The following is a 6948-nucleotide window of genomic DNA, read 5'->3' on the forward strand; positions in this document are numbered from 1 at the left end:
CCTAACAGGTTTAAGCTACATTTCTAAAAATCCATCCCATATAGTCTGTTCCACTAAACGCAAACCAGATGGGATGGAGTATCGCTGCAGAATGGTGTGGTAGCCATGCTGGTTAAGTGTGCCTTGAATTGTAAATTAATCACAGACAGTGTCACCTGCAAAGCACCCCCACATCATCACACCTCCTCCTCCATGCTTCACGGTGGGAACCAGAAATGCGGAGATCCTTTCACCTGCTCTGCGTCTCAAAAAGACACAGTGGTTGGAACACAAATTTTCCGTATTGACTGACCTTCATATCTTAAAGTAATGATGGACTGAAATGGGTAGGTGTGTCCAAGCTTTTTACTAGTACTGTAAATATGGAGACTGTTTAGTGACAAAAATAAGGGGTTTAATCTATGTAAAAATATAATATGTAGAGACTGTTATAACAGCCTCCACTCTTCTGGGAAGGCTTTTGACTAGATGGAACATTGCTACGGGGACTTGCTTCCATTCAGCCAAAAGAGCATTTTAGTGAGGTCGGGTGCTGATGTTGGGTGATTAGGCCTGGCTCGCAGTCGCGTTCCAATTCATCCCAAAGGCCAGTCAAGTTTTTCCACACCGGTCTCGACAAACCATTTCTGAATGGACATTGCTTTGTGCACGAGGACATTGTGATGCTGAAACAGGAAAGGGCTTTCCCCCGCATTGCAGAGGCAGTGCGTTCTGTGCGGTGATTACGTTGGATTTATCGAACATATGTGTCAAACTGTATGCATAGACGGCTTGACAGAAATGGTAGTTGAACTTTTGTTGAACACATATTCAGATGAGACTGCGTAACATTTTGCGCAAAGACGCTGTGGGTATGATCAAGGCGTCAGCCTCACCACTAACCACCACATCACTGTCTATCTCAGCAGCCTACTCTCTGTAAAGCAAAGTTGTCATGAGAACTTATTAATTGCTGAGATAGACTCCATTTAACGTTAGCTTCTTACTTCATCCTTCTAACTGGATAATACTAGCCAGAACCCTTCAACGTTACTGCAATAGAAGTCTCTGCCGGCACCTAGCCACCTGGCTAACTGAAATACAGAATCTATCAGCTTATTATACAACGGGTGGGTCTAATCCTGAATGATGATTGATTAAAACCACATTCCAGCCGGTGTCTATTCCACAACTTACCACCGGCTAAATCTAAGACATTAAAATACCTATTAACTCCGTTCCATCTGACTGCGCAATCCACTTTCTCATCTGCTCAGCCAGGCACTTTATAAACTTGATCTCCACTATAAAAGCATCTAGACATTATCTCACATTTATTTTAGACTAAGATTTACTTTTCAACAGCAGAGATTTGCATAAACCTTGCTGTCTGTGTCTCTGACATTTCCAGCATTGTTTCAATATTCAAAATTGCACCTCATTAGGTCATTGTTAAGTATCTATCCAAATAAATGTCACTAGAAAATAGCTTAAACAAATGCAGCTACTTTCCTTTTATTTTGGCAGTAAGTTAGCCATAGTTGGCTAGCTAGCAAGCAAGGTATAAGAACGTTGCCAGCCAACATTTAGAACGAACGACTGGGTCGCGTCCATAGATACAGATCAAAAAGTATGAATGACCAGCCGGCTTGGGTAGCAACTCTAGATTTGTGTCGGGACTATATCTTGTGGATGGATGAAATATTCTGAATAAATGTATCAAAATAAAAAAAAATATGAAAATATGTCAATCATTATTTGAATAAACTAATAGTCCAACAATGCCTAACACCCGTACCAATATCTCCTCCAAACACCGGCTTCTCGGGATTATCACTTAACTATTTACCAGTTGTTCAGTCATTCTCCGACAGTCAGTTTTTGTTTGTTTGGGGGATGTCTGTAGACATGGCAGGAGTCGCGGGACGTTTTAAAATTGCCTTTTGTCCGGCACCTCACACACACACTGTAAGTAGCGTCTCTGATTCAGAGGGGTTGGGTTAAATGCGGAAGACACATTTCAGTTGAAGGCATTCAGTTGTACAACTGGTATCCCCCTTTCCTTTCCCTTTAGCTACCTACTTGAGCCGACTCCGTGCCGCAAGAGGGCGGAGTTAGCCGTTTGAGAGAGAGGTGAATGTGCTGCTAAAAAGGCAAATCGGGGGACACAGGTGAGCATAAATATAAAATCACTGCTCATGATTCCACTCGTTCACAAAGAGGCAAGCATGATTAGAACTCAGTCAGATCAAGAATATAAGCATTCTGAACTTTGATCTACGCTGGGAGAAATATTTAGATGTTGACCCGTAATTGATTTTCTTTATTGTGTACAAAATATGTATATATTTTTATATTATAGTCCGGACCTCAGTGTTGCCTGTAGCATGTACCACAACACACAGCTCGACATGCAGCCACAGCCAGCCAGTCAGGGCTGAACAGAGAGAAATGAAAAAGCTAACAAATTGCTAATAAGCAAAGAGGGGAGGAATGTGAGAGTGGGGAGATTGACAGCAGTTATTAAAAGTGGTGGGGACTCTACCTCTCTCTCTTCTCAGTTTGAATGCTCTCTCTCTCTCCCCCTCCATCATGGTATGTTGGATATGAGTGATAGGCACTCTGCACAGGTAGAGTGGGAAGAGGGAGAGAACAATACCCACTCTGTGTGTAGAGGGCGTGCCCCCCTGGGAGGGAGAAGCAGAGGCAGGATGGGACAGAACATATCTCAAGAGGAACATCTTGAGGTGGAGGTGTGCCGGGAGGGGGTGAAGCGCTGACGGAACAAATATCTTCTTTTAGCACCGTACTCCAAATCCCCCTTTTCCTCCTTAGACTATTTTTATTTCTGTTTCTTCTCTGCCCTCCTTTTCCTCCCTGGGTCCACGCAGCCTTGGACTGTTGTTTACGAGGCGATTATAAATTCCTTCTCAAATATGAAATGTCAACAAAAGCCAGGAAAAAAGGCCAGAAATTACAACTGTGGCGTTTTCAGAGTAACAAAAATGCATATGAATATGAACATAAGAAATTTGATCTGAGTGAATGTTTTAGCCTGCATGTATTCTCTCTCAATCTATCTCTCGCCATACCTCTCTCTCTCTCCCCTCCCTCTTTCCCCTCTCTCTCCCTCCCTAACTACCCCCCTCTCTCCCTCTTATTTCCACAGACTGACACCAAGAAAAGTGACAGTTCTTTATAGAAGCCCTCCCTCCCACCTTTAGGCAATCATTCTCTCTCTCTCTGTCTGTTGTTCCCTTTCTCTCCTGATCTCTTATTTTTCGTGATAGTAAACAGTAAACAGTGGTTGAATCGGTGCCATCGCTGAGTGAACTAGGCCAGCCAAGTACTGCTACAGGTCATCAGGTTTGCAAGGCAGAGAGTGAGAAAGCAATTAAATAGTTGCTAAATAGAGACTGAGAATAGATGGGAACAGGATGAAAACAACTTTAAAGTGCATGCCAAATGGCAGCCTATTTACTATACACTTAAAAATAAGAGTTCTGTTGTCGGGTGTTATTTGCATATTTCCCAGGGTGCCTTTCGAGTGAATTTTAGAGTTAACAGTACCACCCATGACTGTGTTTGCTAGTGACATTGTTGTTGCATTCATTCGTTGTTAGTACTGTGACCTTCAGTAATTGAGTGGATATGATGTCATTCAAATGTAATTATTTAAGCCATGACAATACAAAATGTTCCTGTGTGGCTCAATTGGTAGAGCATGGTGCCAGGGTTGAGGGTTTGATTCCCATGGGGACCAGTACGAGATAATGTTTCTACTCATTACACTAAGTCATTCTGGATAAAAGGGTCTACTAAATTACTAAAATGTAACATATTTCTTAAGGCTTTCTTTTTTTACTTATACCCTGAAACTCATAGGCTTGCAAAGTGATGGAAAGAGTAAGTTATGAGACTACCTTCACCATCTAACAACCATTTCAGTAACGGGTGGAACAAGTCCAAGTAACAGATTGGAACGGTTTATAAAAATGTATATAATTTATATTTGTGTAACATAATATTAATTAATCAATCAATGTACATGCAAAAACATAGATATTGAAACAAACAATTCTAAAAACCAACCTGCAATAGAGCATGCTGGGAAATATGATCGTGACGGCCGTGGTTTTGGTTCAACTCTGGTATTAACACCAACATCGGTTCTTTTATGCCACTGAGTGTTACTTTACCTCTTGAATCAACACTAGAAATGTTTAACAATAAAATCAACACTAGTTAACACTGACCAATTTGCTGCGTGTTATGAAAGAGACATCTCCTATAAGGTATGAAGGACAGACCCAGATGCAGACCACGTCGAATAAACAATAGCTTAATATCCCAACAGGGGTAGGCAATAGACAGGTCAAGGCAGTCAGGGGTCAGTAAACCAGAGCTGGGGCAACAGTACCGGGTGGCAGGCAGAGTCAGGGTAAGGTAGAGGTTGGTAATCCAGAGGGGGGCAAAGGAACAGGTTGGCAGGCAGGCTCAGGGGCAGGCAGAGTGGTCAGTCAGGCGGGCTCGGAGTCAGGACAGGCAAGGGTCAAAACCAGGAGGGTGAGAAAAGAGAAACTGGAAAAAGCAGGAGCTGAGACACAAAACGCAGGTAGGCTTGAACAAACAAGACGAACTGGCAACAGACAAACAGAGAACACAGGTCTAAATACACAGGGGATAATGGGAAAGATTGGTGACACCTGGAGGGGGTGGAGACAATCACAAAGACTGGTGATACAGATCAGGGTGGGACATCTCCACAGGTTTTCTTCCATTCATTTCAAGAACCCCACGCTTACAGTGAGGGATATAAATATGAACGTGATTGAACAAAACATGCATGTATTGTATAACATAATGTCCTAGGAGTGTCATCTGATGAAGATCATCAAAGGTTAGTGCTGCATTTAGCTGTGGTTTTGGTTTTTGTGACATATATGCTAGCTTGAAAAATGGGTGTGTGATTATTTCTGGCTGGGTACTCCCCTGACATAATCTAATGTTTTGCTTTAGTTGTAAAGCCTTTTTGAAATCTGACAATGTGGTTAGATAAAGGAGAGTCTTGTCTTTAAAATGGTGTAAAATAGTCATATGTTTGAAAAATTGAAGTTTTTGCATTTTTTAGGTATTTGTAATTCGCGCCACTCTATACCATTGGATATTGGTGAGGCATTCCGCTAGCGGAACGTCTGTCCCTAACAGGTTAAACTGCTCTGGCTACTACCTAGTTCTGCTCTCCTGCATCTGACCTCACTGCCACCAGTTACGCACCCCTTTACAGAATCCCACACCACCATATGGAGTCAGCAGGAGCAGGTCGAGGAGAGCATCCAGGAGCAAGCGGCGATGATCCACCATCTCGGCACCGCCATGGACCGTGTTGTCCAAACCATGGACCGCTGGGATAGACCGGGAGTTCCTCCAGCACAACCAGGGCCTCCACTACTCGCCTCCCCTTCACCCGGTCCAAGTGGGATTCGTCTCGCCCTTCCCCGGGAGTACGATGGGACGGCTGCAAGCTGCCAGTGTTTCCTATTGCAGCTAGAGCTCTACCTGGCAACCGTCCACCCGGCTCGTTCGGGCCGTGAGAGGGTGTCCGCCCTCGTCTTGTGCCTCTCAGGGAAAGCCCTGGAGTGGGCCAATGCCGTGTGGGGAGAAGGAGACACGGAGCTGGACCATTCCAAGGATTTCACCCAACGTTTCCGGGCAGTCTTTGACCAGCTGCCCGAGGGTAGAACGGCGGGTGAATGTTTCTACCACCTGAGGCAGGGGATGAGGAGCGTTCAGGAGTTCGCTATGGACTTTCGGACCCTGGTCGCCGGCGCGGGATGGAGCGACAGGGCCCTGATCGACCACTATCGCTGCAGTTTGCGCGAGGACGTCCGTCGGGAGTTGGCCTGCAGGGACACCACCCTCACCTTCAACCAGCTGGTGGACCTGTCTATTCGGTTGGATAACCTGCTGGCTACCCGCAGAAGTCCAGACTGGGGTCTGTCGGTTCCATCCCCCAGCACCACATCCCCCAGCACCCACTGTCTCGTGGCAACAAATGGCTCTCACGGGGTGGTCGCGAGAGTGCTCGGGTAGATGTTTAGGGGTTTCCGTTGGTGCATCTACGTTGGAGAGTCCAGACCAGGTTTCCACTGTGCGCATCCCCCCTGAATATGCCGATTTGGCTCATGGATGGGGGATTGTGCAATAAATCTCCTGGCAGACGCCACACTTCCCAGGAGTCATGTGTATCCCCTGTCACAGGCGGAGACGGAGGCTATGGAAACATATGTCTCCGAATCCCTGCGTCAGGGGTATATTCGGTACTCCACTTCACCCGCCTCCTCAAGTTTATTTTTTGTGAAGAAGAAGGAGGGAGGTCTGCGGCCGTGTATTGACTATCGAGGTCTAAACCAGATCACTGTGAGGTACAGTTATCTGCTACCTCTCATAGCCACAGCAATTGAGTCAATGCACGGGGCACACCTCTTCCCCAAACTAGATCTCAGGAGCACTTACAACCTGGTGCGTATCCGGGACGGAGACGAGTGGAAGATGGCTTTCAGTACTTCCTCAGGGCATTATGAGTACCTCATCATGCCGTACGGGTTGATGAATGCTCCATCAGTCTTCCAAGCCTTTGTAGACGAGATTTTCATGGACCTGCACGGGCAGGGTGTAGTGGTGTATATTGATGACATTCTGATACACTCCGCTGCACTCGCTGAGCATGTGTCCCTGGTGCGCAGGGTGCTTGGTCGTCTGTTGGTACACAACCTGTACGTCAAGGCTGAGAAATGCCTGTTCTTCCAACAGTCCGTCTCCTTCCTAGGTTACCGCATTTCCACCTCAGGGGTAGAGAGTGACCGCATTTCAGCCGTGCGTAATTGGCCGACTCCCACCACGGTAAAGGAGGTGCAGCGGTTTCTTGGGTTTGCCAATTACTACCGGGGGTTTATCCGGGGTTTTGGT

This window comes from Salmo trutta, chromosome 2 (assembly GCF_901001165.1).
Source record: "Salmo trutta chromosome 2, fSalTru1.1, whole genome shotgun sequence".
NCBI lineage: Eukaryota > Metazoa > Chordata > Actinopteri > Salmoniformes > Salmonidae > Salmo > Salmo trutta.